The sequence below is a fragment of the Vombatus ursinus genome, unplaced genomic scaffold (genome assembly GCF_900497805.2).
Source record: "Vombatus ursinus unplaced genomic scaffold, bare-nosed wombat genome assembly UNPS02014798.1, whole genome shotgun sequence".
In the NCBI taxonomy this organism is placed as follows: Eukaryota; Metazoa; Chordata; class Mammalia; order Diprotodontia; family Vombatidae; genus Vombatus; species Vombatus ursinus.
The window spans coordinates 6,277,157-6,291,764 of record NW_020954576.1 but is presented as its reverse complement, the minus strand read 5'-3'; the positions used below and the strand labels follow the sequence as shown (position 1 = coordinate 6,291,764).

Below are 14,608 nucleotides of genomic sequence, written 5' to 3'. Positions count from 1 at the left end.
TCTCTAAAATGAGCTGGAGAAGGAAATGGCAAACCACTCTGGTATCTTTGCCAAAAAAATCCCAAATAGAGTCACAAAGATAGGACACAACTGAAACAACTGAACAACAACAAAACAAACTATGTGCCAGGAACTGTGCTAAGCACTGGAGATATAAAAGGAGATAAAAACAACAACAACAAAAAAAAAACAAACCTCTCCCCGAGCTCACATCTACAGAATAAGGCAACCTGCAAACAAACAAATATATACAAACAAACTATATGCAGGATGAATAAGAAATAATCAATGGAAGGAATGCACTAGGATTGAGAGTTTGGGCAAGGCTTCCTATAAAAGATGGCATTTTAGTTGAGACTTAAGGGAAGCCAGGGAAGTCAGTAGACAAAGTTGATGGGGGAGAACATTCCAGGCATAGGAGATGGCTACATAAAATGCCCAGAGATAGAGAGTCTTATTTGTGAAACAGCCAGAAGACCAATGTCCCAAGATCTAAGAGTATGTTTTGGGGAATAAGGTATAAGAAGACTGATAAGGTAGGAGAACACTAGATTATGAAGATATTTGAGCATCAAACAGTGGGTTTCATATGTGATCCCTGCTAGGGAGCCAATGGAATTTATCAAGTATGGGTGAATGATTGGGATTGTTTAAAATGTGTTGGGGTGGGGGAGCAGAAACAAGAAAGTTATCATTCTAAATTATTTTTTGTTGTGCCTTAAACTTTTCTCAGCCTTCACTCTTTAGCCCCCATTGTTTCATCCATACAGTTGATGATACCAATACCACAATGGAATTCTATCTCTCCTCATCTCAGCCTCCTGGCTTCCCTGTCTTTTTTCAAGTCTCAGTTAAATCCCATCTTTTGCAAAAATCCTTTTCCAATCTTTCTTGACTGGACTTGCCCTCCCTCTGAGATTAGAGGTGCTAAGTGCTTAATAAATGCTTGATGACTCACTAAATGACCTCCATTTGTTTTCTTAGTCCCTTACATACCACACTTTGGGAGTTTATAACTGGTCAACTTGTGGACCCAATAATTGCTCTTCAAACATCTTCCTTAAAAAGGATGATGGAGTATAGAAACCTTTTTGAACAGAATCTTATGGGGGCAACCAAGCATCTGGAAAATGGTTGGTTGTTGTCCTTTGTGCTTGAAGAGGATCAAAACGGCATCACTATGTTGGGGTCAAGGTATAGTGTGTCTGACTGTAGTTGATCAGTCCATTATAAGCTTGGAAGGCTCTACCACAGGTTGGGCACAGACAGTCTACATGAACATTTGGAGTGGAGATGTCTCTAAATGTGCATATCTCATGTTCCTTTTGAGTTGCTACAATTCTGCTTTACTCAGAGAGCACAGTACCTTCTTTGACAAGGGCACACCCATGCTGGGTGGTCCTGTGCTAGTGTCTTCCACCTGTCACAATAACTTCCAAAGTTCTTCAGGAAGACCCTGAGAGTGTCCTTGTATTGCTTCTTTGGAGCTAACCTCCATGTGAGTGCTTGACTTGTGCGAGTTCTCCATAAAATAGTCTTTTAGACAAATGTGCATTTGGTATTCAAACAATATGGCCTGTCCATTGGAGTTGTACTCTCAGCAGTAGAGTTCGAATGCTTGGCAGTTCAGTTCAAGAAAGAACCTCAATGTCCAGTACCTTATCTTGCCAGGTGATCTTCAGAAGCTTCCTAAGACAATTCAAATGGAAATGATTCAGCTTTCTGACATGACACTGGTATATTGTCCAGGTTTCACAGGCATACAACAATGAAGTCAGCACAATGGCTCTGTAGATGTTCAGTTTGGTAAGCAACTTAATACTTCTTCCCTCCCACACTTTCCTTTGGAGTCTCCAAAACACTGAGCTAACTCAGGCAATGCATGCATCAACATTATCATCTATGTGTACATTCCTGGAAAGTACACTGCCAAGATAAGTGAACTTATCCACATAATTCAAAATATTTCCATTTTCTCTGATGGTTCCATGTATGAATGGTACGCTGTTTGCTGGTGGAGAACAGCTGGTTTGTGTGTGTGTGTGTGTGTGACAACCTATTTCCCTTTCCTTTATAAAGATGGATAATGGAGATCCTTGAACTCCTGGAGAATATCCTCCTCTTGTCATATAACCCTGTAAGATTTCAGTCAGCTTTTATATGAGCAGTGAATCCACCACCTTGTAAATCTCACCTGGAATAGAATCATCACCAGGTGCTTTGCCACACAAAAGGAGCCTAATGACATTCACAACCTCCTCTTCAGTTGGAAGTTTAGCTAAGGAGGGATTGACTTCAACCTGAGTTATACAGTCAGTGGCTTCAGCATTGGTTGATGGTGGTCTGCTGAGAATGCTATGAAAGTGTTCAGCCCATCTCTCTACCATCATGTCCTTATCACTAATCAATGTGGAAAATAGAGGGGGAGGTGGAGAGACAATTAGAGACCGGAGACCTGCACTACTGAATCAGCATGTGCTTTTGTCCTTTATTAGAATGTGTAGGTTTGAATTCAGGTCTTCCTGACTCTGGGGTCAGTGTTCCAACCACTGCTACACCCTGCTACGTTATGTGAAGAACAGCATTTAGGTCACCAAAATAGGGCTTAGTGTGTGGAGGGGAGTAATATATAAGAAGTCTGGAAAAGAAAGATGGGGCCAGGGTTGAGAAACTCCCTTCTACTGTGTTTCACTTCCCTTCACCAAGGCAGCTCTCAGCCTTTTGGCGACTTAAAAATCTTCTTACTTCCCTCCAATTTATCTTGTGTATACCTTGTTTGTACATAGTTTACATATTGTCTCTGTGGCTGCGAGCTCCTGGAGAGCAAGGACTATCCTCACTCCCCTTCATTGTATTTCTAATGCTTAGCACAGTTCCTGGTATACAGTAGGTACTTAATAAATGTTAACTCACTGACTGACCACCACTATTGCCCGCTCCCTAAAGGTCTGCGTTAAGCTGTCCAGAAAGACCAACTTACAGCTAAAGAATGAATCCTTCTAAAAGCTATAGCACCAGAAGTACATGTTTATTAAGTGGCAGACAGTGCACTAGTGAACTAGTGGATTAGTGAAAGGGTCATATGAATATATTCATTCCACGCAGAGATAGCCTCCTATCCCTAACCACTGGATTTAACTGCCTGGGGCTATACCTAAGCCTACCAAATACGATTGTGGCTGAAGGCAGTCCCAAGGATGCATCTAATATTATAGTCTTCATACTGATTGAGGGACCTCTACTACAAAGTTAGGAAGGGTTCTTTAAATGAGTTCAAGGATCTGTCCAGCATTGACAGGGTTTCAAAAGGTATGGGCAAAAGAGAAATATGTTCTGAACTGGAGGGCAGTGAGTGATCAAGATTGTCTAAAATGTGTTGGAAGCTGGGGAGGCAAAAAAGGGGAGTAACCTAAACCTCTTGAAAAACAGTACAAAAAGACCCTGGAATGGAGGTTAAGTCCTTAAGGAAGGTAGGAAGAGAAGTGTTAGTGATGGAAAATGACCTGATTTCCTTAGATATCTCAGGAATAGTTAGACAAGGCATGTTTGTACTGGTTCAAGCTAAAGAGTCCTCATTTTCATTCTCATATTCATGAACAGTGAAACAATTGTACTGCCTACCAGTGGAAGACACAAAACCCACTAATTGCAGTGAAGGACAAAAGCATTTGCTGGTTTAGTAGTACTGGTGTCTGGTCTCTAATCCTCTCCCCATTTCCTCTTTATTTTCCAGATGCTTGGATACTCAGTAATATTTTGTTTGAAAAGGGTTTTATAGTCCAAAATCTTTTCCAAAGAAAATACTTGATGAACAAATTAACCAGCTATGAATCTTGGAGGTGTGGAATTCAAGGGACTGAGAAAATGAATAGAGGTCATTCGGTGAGCCAACAAGTATTTTTTAAAGCACTTACTATGTGCCAGGCACTGTGCTAAGCTCTGGTGATACCAAGAAAGGCAAAAATATGGTCTCCTTGAACATTCTAATGGGGGAAACTATATGTAATTAACTATGTGTAAATAAGATATATACACAATAGATGGAAAGTAATCTAAATCTAAACTAATTTATCCTAGAAGGTAATTTAAAAGCAGAAAGCATTAGCAGCCAAGAGTACCTGGGGGATCGAGCAGAAGGTGGGCTTCAAGCTGAGACTTGAAGGTAAAAAATATAAATGTTTTCTGTAGTAAATAAATCCTCATACAACATGTATAATTGCAAGCTACAGCTGTTGTCTTATTATACATTGGATGAAAAGTCAAATAACATAAATTAGAGAGATATTAAATTTCTAGAAGCGGTTATATTTTATAGGAGACAGAGTACTTGTCTTAACATTGGGATGAACGTGGTTTGAAAACCTCCTCTGACACTTACTAGCTATGAGACATTGAAGAAGTCATTTAACTTGTGTCTCAAGTAATTTCCTACAAGATATCTTTTAAGTCACAGAAGTACTGAGGTCATCCTCAATGGAGGGAAGTGACACACTGGGAGGGAATTTCCTAACCTCGAGGAAATCACAGGTCCCCAACCTATCTTTCCAGATTTCTTGCACATTACTCCCCTTCACACTCCAAGTCCAAACTTAGAGGCCTCTCCTAAAAAGAAGGTGCCAACCTACATTCTTCAAATGGAGTTCCCAATGCCAATGCAATCACAGGTTCAGTCCCGATTAGATCATTCATGAATGTGTGCATACATGCATGTGTGTACATGCATGTATATGTGTTTATCTGTATATTGTGTGTATATCTGTGTTCATGCATATATGCATTACAGACACACAACACACTGTATATATGTGCACACACATGTACATCACAGCATGTATACCTGTACTTATACACAAGTGTGTGCATGTGTACATGTATGATGTATGTGTGTGGATGTATGTATTGTATCATTTATTTATTCATGCACATGTGTCTACATGTGTGTTGTATATGCACTGTGTGTTCATAAATGTACACATATGCATGTATATTTATGTATAGGTACTTATACATGTGTGTGTGTGCACACATGCTGTCTCCCCCATTCAAATATATGCTTTTTGAGGGGAAGGACTTTTTTACTTTTGCCTTCATATCCCCAGGCACCTAGCATGGTGCCTGTGTTCAATAAAGGCTTGCTTGCCCACTGGATTGGTTGACCTTTGTGAGTTACGTTTCTGTCTTGAATTCCTTTGTAATTGAATTGAAGTTAAGCAACAGTGCATTTCTTTACGCCTTTTCCATGGACCCATTAAATGCACTTGATGTAAAGTCTAATAGGAACCAGCTTGAAGATTCCATGCAATTAAAACCATGTTCATTGTCTTGTCCTCTTCTAGATGGCAGCAACAGGAGTCTTGCTTTACTGGGGCAGCAGAAATTGCAATGAGAAAGGATAGTCTGCAACATAAAATAGCCTGTGGTTTGTCTCATTCTGTATTCCAGTGAAAGCTGTGGTTGTGCTGGGGAAAACAGAAATAAAATATAGCTAATCTAAATATCCTAGGAATTATAACTTGAATGGACCTTAGACCTCATCTATTCCAGCCACCTCATTTTATAGATGAGGAAACTGAGGCCCAGCAAAATTAAATGGCTGTCCTGAGGTCACACAGTTACATTTGTGGGGCACCATAACAATAACAACTGAACTGTATTTTGTACTTCATAGTTTATAAAATGCTGTCCTCATGACAAGCCTGCAAGAATTCTCATTTTACAAATGATAACACTGAGGCTTTAAGGGGGTTATGCGACTTGCCTAAGGTCTCATAGCCCATGAGTACCAGAGCTAGACAGGTATTATAAGATCAGAGGCAAAACGGACCTGTTTTCAGCTTTGGGGGACACTAGGACTACTCTCTAGGAGTTTCTTCTATCTGTCTTAAAGCAGGTCTTCAGAGACCATTTAATTCAAGCCCTCCTTTTTTACAGACTTTGAAAGCTATACTTAATATAATGTAGGGTCAAGGCAAAGCTAATCCCCTCAATAGAGTCATCAGCTCTATTATAGAGGTTCCAGTTTCCTGAATTTACTTGTGCACATCTTTACCACAAGTGCCTTTTTCCTGAAAAGGTGTAGAAGATAATGAAATGCTTTATTCAGTACTTCCATTATACAAAGGAAAATATTTTCTCTTAAAAATGAGGGGAAAATAGGAGGACGGAAGTGAATACTTGGTCATTGTGGAAAAGCAATGGTGCTATTACTATAATTATTGTATCACATCAATGGGACCAAGGAGATTTTCTTTTCCAAAAGATGGACCAAACGTTTCGCATTTTTACACCAGACATTTCCTTATGTCACTCTGAGACATAAACAATCCATGTTCCAATTTTTGTCCTGGAGAGCAGGAACAACCTTTGAAATGTCATTAAAAGGAGCTAATTCAGTTACTATTGTGTCTTCACAAAAAAGAAGTCTAACCCAATAGATAGCCCAGCAGTTTCATTCTTATGAACATTCTCTCCATGAAGAAAATCAAAAGGACATTGACACAGCCAATGCATAGAAGAAGAAACCTATTGATCCTGGGAATATTTGTTGCCTTGGATAGCTCTAGGACTATGAAACCTAGACCTCTTATTGTAAGCAGGAAACTAGTTGCAAGTTTTTCCATAATATATTATCCATTTACTCTATATGACAAGAAAGCCACCAATTTCTGGTGTCCATGTCCATCTGTCATAGATCCAACATCAGGAGGTTTCATAGTTATCACAAATTATCCTTCCAGTGATAAGACGGTAAGATACCACCACTAGAGAGTGAATCACCATAGCCAATGGCATATAAGCCCCAGACAGCTTCTTCAGCTTCAGGTTGGGACACTTGAGAACCACAAAAAGCATCTAGTACAATCTCTCCACTTTGGTGGTCGCGTCTTGAAGCCCAGAGTCCCTCCTTGCACAGCACTGGCCCTAACATTGACCCAGTTCAATGTTCTTTACATTGGGCCAAACCTACTATGCCATAGTGCCCATGTGTGGCTCTCTGGTTGCATTGAGGCCTCAGAGAGGTGCCTTACCCAGGCTGACCCTCCCAGACAACACCTGCTGTGAACCAAGCAAACTTTCCCTCTTGAGTAGTAACCTATTTCCTCTCTCTGTTCAACTTCTGTTTTCCAAACTAATCTGATAAAGATATTTAGTGCTAATCTTTAGTGGGCACTAATGGCTTTATGGCTCATCTCTCTCAGATAATGTATTTGGAAATTTAATGAGGGCCTCTGGAGAAATTGCCTTTACTACAAAGAATAACACAAATGGTAAGAATTTTAGACACTGAGCTGGCTGTTAAGGGAGATATTTTAGGGCAGGCAGGCCTTTGGGCATCCTTCAAATTAATCAATCAACCAATGAGGGTATCTTAACTAAAATTCCACTCCATAGGTGATCAATCTCCCATCTTGCTAATAGGACCAGATCTGATCAGCTGTTCATCGGTGATTGAGGGAAATCTTTAGTTCATGCAGATGATAGTCAATCTAATTCATTCCAAAAGCATTTATTAAGAGCCTACTATGTGCTAGATGCTTGGGGTGGAGGGAGAGGTTAATAAAGATGTAAAGCAGGGAGGAACAGTCAAAACATTAGATAACACAGGAAATACAAATGCCCCAAAAGATGAGAGTGATAAGCCCAGACCAACAAGGTAAAAGTTATTAAGATAAATGTAAAGTTTTACATTTAGACTTTTAAAAAATGAATTACTTAAATACATGGTAGAGAAAATTTATCTAGAGAGTAGTTTATATGAAAATAGATTAAGGTTTTTAGACATAGCTATAAGTAGCAATTCTGACACAGCAATCTAGTTGAGGTGGGGAGAGATCTTGAGATACTGGTCTGTGTGGGATGAGACAGAAATCTTGGTGCATTTCCCCCAGGGTGTCATGAGACCACTTCTAAGGAAGCTACCATGAAGGAGGAGGAGCAAGACCAGTAGACTGCAAAAAAGCCCACCCTACAGTGCAGCCTCGCAAGAGAGGATGTAGGTCACCTGGCAGCTTCCAATGTGAACTAAATAGTTTTGCTGGCTGGATGCTAAGCTTAGTTGTTTCTATACTACAGAAAGAATTTAATGCTTTCAGTACCCTTTAAATTTTGGCACCTTGAAGCAAAACCCTCATCATCCTACCTAGTTCGATTCTGAATTTAGTTCACTATAAGGTCAATATGACATCGACAGTGTGAGCGACATGCTAACAAAAAAGATAATTCTATTTTAAATTTCATTACTATAAATTTACTATCCATTACATGACAAGTGTTAAAAGCTGTACTGACTCTTTGGATATCAATGATGATGATGATAATGATAATAATATATAATAATAATAGACAACATTTATATAGCTATTCAAGGTTTACTAAGCACTTTACTTACATTTTCTCATTTGATCCTCACAATAACTCTGTGAGGGGGGCACTATTATTTTCTACCTTGTACCGATGCTGAAACTAAAGCTAAGGTGGGCCTCAGTCACACAGCTAATAAATGTCTGAGTTACAATTTGAATTCAGGTCTTCCTGACTCTCTTCCCGACACTCTATCAATTTCATAAATATTGGAATTATTGATTCATATCACTTTCCAGGTATTTAAAGAGGTCATGTCAGTTAGTGTAAAAATGGAAAAAAAAAGAAAGGTTGAAGGCAGAGTGATTCGATTTGAGTCATACATAGTTTCTATGAATCACAGAACAGACTCCTTCTGATTCTTTTTGGCTTTTGGGTACAAATATTCTCCAAGAGGCATCTATTCTCACTATCATCTCATATTTCTCTTCCTTTTTGTGCCTAAACTCCTTGAAAAGGTCATCTATAATTGATGCCTCCACTACCTTTTCTCTCACTCTCCTCTAAACCTTCTGCAGTTTGACTTCTAATTTTACCAATGACCCCTTAATTGACAAATCTAATGACTTTTTTTCAATCTTCATCCTTCTCAACCTCTCTGCAGCTTTTGACAATGTTGATCATCCTTTTCTCCTTGGTGCCCTCTTCCCTCTAGGTTTCTGGTTCATCTCCTACTTAACTACTACTTCTCAGTCTCTTTTGCTAGATCTTCATTCAGTTCACAACCATTGACATTAGGAGTCACTCAGGGCTCAGTCTTGGAATTTCTTCTCTTCTCCCTCTATACTATTTCATTTAGTGATCTTAGGTCCCATAGATTCATTTCTATTCTAATGATTACTTCAGATACACTTTTCTTTTCTAATTTAGTATTTTATTTTCCTCCAGTTACATATAAAAACAATTTTAACATTCATTTTTAAAACTCTGAGTTCCAAATTCTCTCCCTTCCTCCCCACCCCCCACAATTGAGAAGGCAAGCAATTCTATATAGGCTATACATGTGTAGGCATGAAAAACATTTCCATGTTAGTCATGTTGTGAAAGACTAACTGTATTACCCTCCATCCTATTTCCCCACCTGTTTATTCTATTCTCTCTCTCTCCTTTCATCCTGCCCCTCCTCAAAAGTGTTTTTCTTAACCTCACTCCTTTCTTAACCTTCAGACTCCCTTCTCCAAATGCCAATTGGACAACTCAATCTAGACGTCCCACAGACATCTTAAACTCAGTATGTCCAATACTAAATCCATTATTTTCTCCCCTAAATCTCCCCCTTTCTGAACTTCCCTGTTATTGTCGAGGGTACTGCCATCCTTTCAGTCACCTGGGAGACTCACAATGAGGCTATCATCTTCTACTCCTTACTCTCTCTCACCCCCTGTATCCAATCTGCTGCCAAGACCTACTGATTTTACTTTTGTAGCATCTTTTGTATATGCCCCCTTCTGTTTTCTGACACCACCATCACCATCTTGGTGTGGGCCCTCATCACCTCATGCCCAAACTATTGTAATAGCCTGATGGTCTCTCCCATATGTCTCTCCTCATTCCATTGCATTGTCAAACTAATCTTCCTAAAGTGCAGTTCTGACCACGTTAACCCCCACCCCATTCAATGAAATTTAAAAACTCCCTATCACCTCTAGGATCAAATATAAAATCCTCTGGCATATAAAGCCTTCATACCCTGTGGTGCCCCCCACAGCCCTTTATGATCATCTTACACTTTGCATTCTTCCATATTCACTGAGATTCAATGACACTGGCCTCTTTGCTGTCCCTTGCACATGACTCCAAGCATTTTCACTGGCTGTTCCCCCATGCCTGGATTCCTCTCCTTCCTCATATCCACCTCCTGGCTTCTCTGGCTTTCAAATCCCAGGTAAAATATCTCCTTTAATGCTAGCTTTTTCCTCCGTTGATTTTTTTCCTATTATCATGTACATAGTTAATTTGTCCAATTATTTCCATGTCGTCTCCACCATTAGATTGTGAACTCTTTGAGTGCAGAGATCATATTTCTTCCTTTTTTGGTATTAAATGACAGCAGTCATTTAATCGATGTTATTGACAGACTAACAGATCATGTTTCATTTTTCAATAGTGTCCTGTTCTTCATGACCCCATTTGGAGTTTTCTTTGCAAAGATACTGGAGTGGTTTGCCATTTCTTTCTCCAGCTCATTTTATAGATGGGGAAACTGAGGCAAACAGAGTTAAGTGATTTGCCCAGGATCACATAGCTAGTAAGTGTTTGAAGCCTGATTTGAACTCAAGGAGATAAGTTTTTCTGACTTCAGGCCTGACACTCTATCCAGTGCACCACCTAGCTGCCCCTGACAGATCATAGTTCTGCTTTGCCCATTTTTTTCCCTCTCTTCTTTTCTTCTTTAATGCTTGGGATCTTAGAATGGCTAGGCTGTGGGTACTCACATCAGTCTGATCCAGTGAGATTCAGAAAAAGGTATCAACTTAAAATCCTTCTACAAACTCATTGTCATAAAACAAATGTGTGAATTAATTTTTAGGTTTTACTTTTAAAAAAGTGAAATTTTCCCATCCAGCAAAGCTATTTGGCTAGATTTGTAGTTCTGGGCAGTCCTAGCTCAGGCCAGTCTAATGATTCAGGCTCAGGACTGGAACAAAGTAAAATACTCATGAATCATAAAATTCAGTAAAAGTGAATTTCCATATAATGGAGATCAAAATAGATACAATTAATAATTAAAAGAGACAACGCTCCCCTCCACCACTAGATTCACTAAGGCAGCAGCTGTGGGTCAGAGAGAAGTCCTACAGGCCATTAAACCTCAGGAGCAGCAGCTCCCCATTAGACTGGGCTTTTTATGCCTCAGGCAATAAGGAAGCAATGCCCTAGTCCCCAGACCAACCAAATCCCAAGAATAGACTCTTTGCTCTCTTATAGGGAAACTGAACAAGTCTACTTAAAACAGATGCCTCTCTGTCTGTGTTATATTTAAGTCTCATGTATATGTTAGATACATACCCTCAAAAAGAAAAAAAAAAGGTTTGTTTATTTATCTGCATGAAACACACCAATATGAAGCAGTGGTTTGCAGTTCTTTTAAAGCAGTGCATTGTTTGCATCACCTCCATTTCTAAATATACCCTTCCCCTTTTACCTCCAAAGAGCCATCCCTTGTAACAAAGAATCAAAAAGAGAAAGAAAAAAGGCAGTTCAGTAAAACTAACAGATCAGTTGAATCTGACAGTATACCAGCTTTTCACACCTTTAATCTCCCATCTCTGTAAAGAAAGGAGGGAAAAATAATATTCACAATGACGATAACAATGTAAATGGAAAGAACAATAGCTCCCAAAAGAAAAATTGCAAATTATAAAGAACAAGCATGGACTCCCCCCCAAAAAAGTTATAAGTAGAAATCCCTACCCCATTCCTGTGCACAAATGGGAGGTCTCTGGGTATGGAATACTTCATATATATTTCAAACTTTTTTTGATGAATTGATTGGTTTTGCTGATTTTTCTTTCTCTTCTCTCTTTTTTTCTTTCTTTAAAAATGTTATTGGCTATATGAGAGGGTTCTCTAGGAATGGAAAAGGGAAGGGACACTGGCAGAAAATGAATGATGTTTAAAAAAAAGATTGCAATAAAACTTTATTTTAAAAAAGCAAGGCACATTTCTCCCTCCCTCCTTCAATATCTCCAGTTTTTCTTTTTTAATGGAGAAGCAAAAAGTAAACATAAAGATTTATTTTAAAAAAATTCTAGTTTTATTGATGTCCCACTAGGACTGAGAACACGAATAGGATGCCTTTTTAAAAATAGCATTATTAAGTTGTTTTCCTGGAATGAGTGAGCTACAGGCTATTCTTCATGGCCAGTTCTAGTCATGGATGGACTTACAAATGAAGTCATATTCTGCCAACTCTAGGCCTCTTGGTGAGCTTCTGTGACTACAAAGTGGAAAGAAATCACAGTTGTACTCTTAAGGATTTTATAGTTGAGCTTGAAGAAGGCAGGATGACCTGTTGGTTGGAACTATTGAATATTAAAGTAGTTCAGTAATTAATTCATAGTTTTCTGATTTCCTTCATAATGACCTCATCTGTAAAGAAAGGGTTGGACTAAAATGACCTTCTAGCTTTGAATCTGTAATCCTATGAACCTCTCACTTTTCATTCTTAGGACAATCTTGATCCCTTTTCGATGTTTTTCTTCTTAGGCTCTTTGGAGTTTCTCTTATCCAATGAGAAAGGAGCCACTTTCTTTTCTCATATCTCCTAAGGGGTGATGAACTCCTCCTAGAAGCTGATCATTACAGCCTGTACCAACATATGGGGAGACTATTTTGATCAGCTCATCTGTAAGGTAAAGAGATGAGTTAAGGGCAGCCTAATCCTCTAGTTCTGTGGCCCTTTCCCAATGCAGCAACATGGATTTCAGATAAAGTGTCATATTCACTATAAAATGGTAGGTTAACTACCTGTTGAGAGAGTACTTTTGGAGTCCCCTTTTTTTATTTTATTAAAGAAAATGTCTTATTCTGAACCTCAATACCAAAAAAGAGCATTTGCATACATGTAGTATAAAACAAAGGATTTTATAAGAAAGTGTAAATCAATAGTTCATACTGTTTGTTTAAAATAAAAGGTATATAATAATTTTTTTCATGGTAGTTTCAAAACTGTCCTGCTTTTCTGTTCCTTTTAAAATTCTTTCTGTTCTCTTCTGTGCATCTTTTTTTTTTCCTTTCAGCTAAAGACAAGGTTTATTAAAGATCTGCCATATTAGCCAGACTCTTGAGGAATCTGAGAGTCTGTGAGGTATTGGCTAGATTCTAAGAATCTGAGCAGTGGCTAGATTTTAAGAATTACCTTAATGGAGACAAGATGGACCTTATCTACAGAAAGACTGTGGGAGGGATCTAGGAGTGGCTAAGGAGTTTGGGGTGACTAGAGGAGGGGTTTAAGGAATATTTGAATGGAGTGGCCAGTAAACTGGAAGTTGGAGCCTACCTAGGATTAAGTGTGGGAAATGGCTGGGGGCCATAGGGAGGGCTAGGCTAGGTTAAGGGTAACAGAATTGGGAGATTGAGTGTAGCCACAATGAAAGGCTAATTGATGGAATTATGGCCTCAGGCGAATGCCAGATTCGGCCATGTGGGAAAGTCCAGGGTTTTTCCTTTTGGGGGTCTAGATCCCAGCCTCATCATTCACCCCTCAAAAAAATGAGACCCAAATTCTTTTGGGCTAAGGGGCGAAGGTCTTGGCTTCTGAAACTGCTTTCTGCTGTTTAAAATGAGCTTAAAAAATGCTGGTTGGTTGATTGCTATTCAGTTAGATTTAACATTTATTATGCAATGTTTTCATATATTGAATTATATATGCAGTTTTTAAAATGTATTTATTTTTAGTTTTCAACATTCACATCCACAAGATTTTGAGTTCCAAATTTTATCTCCATCTCGTCCCTCCCCCAACCCCAAGACAGCATACATTCTGAATACCCTTTTCCCTAATCTGCCATCCTTTCTATCTCCACCCCCCTTCTCTTATCCCCTTCCCTTTCTATTTTCCTATAGGGAAGGATAGATTTCTATACCGCATTGCCTGTATACCTTATTTCCCAGTTGCATGTGAAAACAATTTTTAACATTTGTTTTTAAAACTTTGGGTTCCAAATTTTCTCCCTTCCTTCTTCCCCACTCACCTTCATTGAGAAGGCAAGCAACTCAATATAGGTTATACACGTATAGTCATGCAAAACACTTCCATAGTAGTCATGTTGTGAAAAACTGTTTCCCTTCATCCTATCCAACCCCCCATTTATTCTATTCTCTCTTTTAACCCTGTCACTCCTTAGAAGTGTTTGCTTCTGATTAACCCCTCCCCCAATCTGCCCTCCCCTCTATCATCCCCCTGCTCTCTTATCCCCTTCCCTCTATTTTCCTGTAGGGTAAGATAGATTTCCATACCCAGTTGAGCGTATATGGTATTCCCTCCTTAAGCCAAATCTGATGAGAATAAGATTCACTCATTCCTTTTCACCTTCCTCCATTTCCCCTCCACTGTAAAAGCCTTTTCTTATCTGTTTCATGTGAGATAATTTACCCCTTTCTACCTCTCCCTTTCTCCTTCTCCCAGTATAATCCTCTCCCACTCCTTAATTTTATTCTCCAGATATCACCCCTTCATCTTCAACTCACCCTGTGCCATCTATCTATCTATCTATCTATCTATCTATCTATCTATCTATCTATC

At 39.1% G+C, this 14,608-nt stretch overlaps 1 pseudogene; it reads right to left on the bottom strand.

Moving 5' to 3' along the window:
- Positions 1 to 6,422: 6,422 nt before the first annotated feature.
- The window catches only part of LOC114049975, an 18,129-nt pseudogene continuing 9,943 nt past the window's right edge, over positions 6,423 to 14,608 (bottom strand).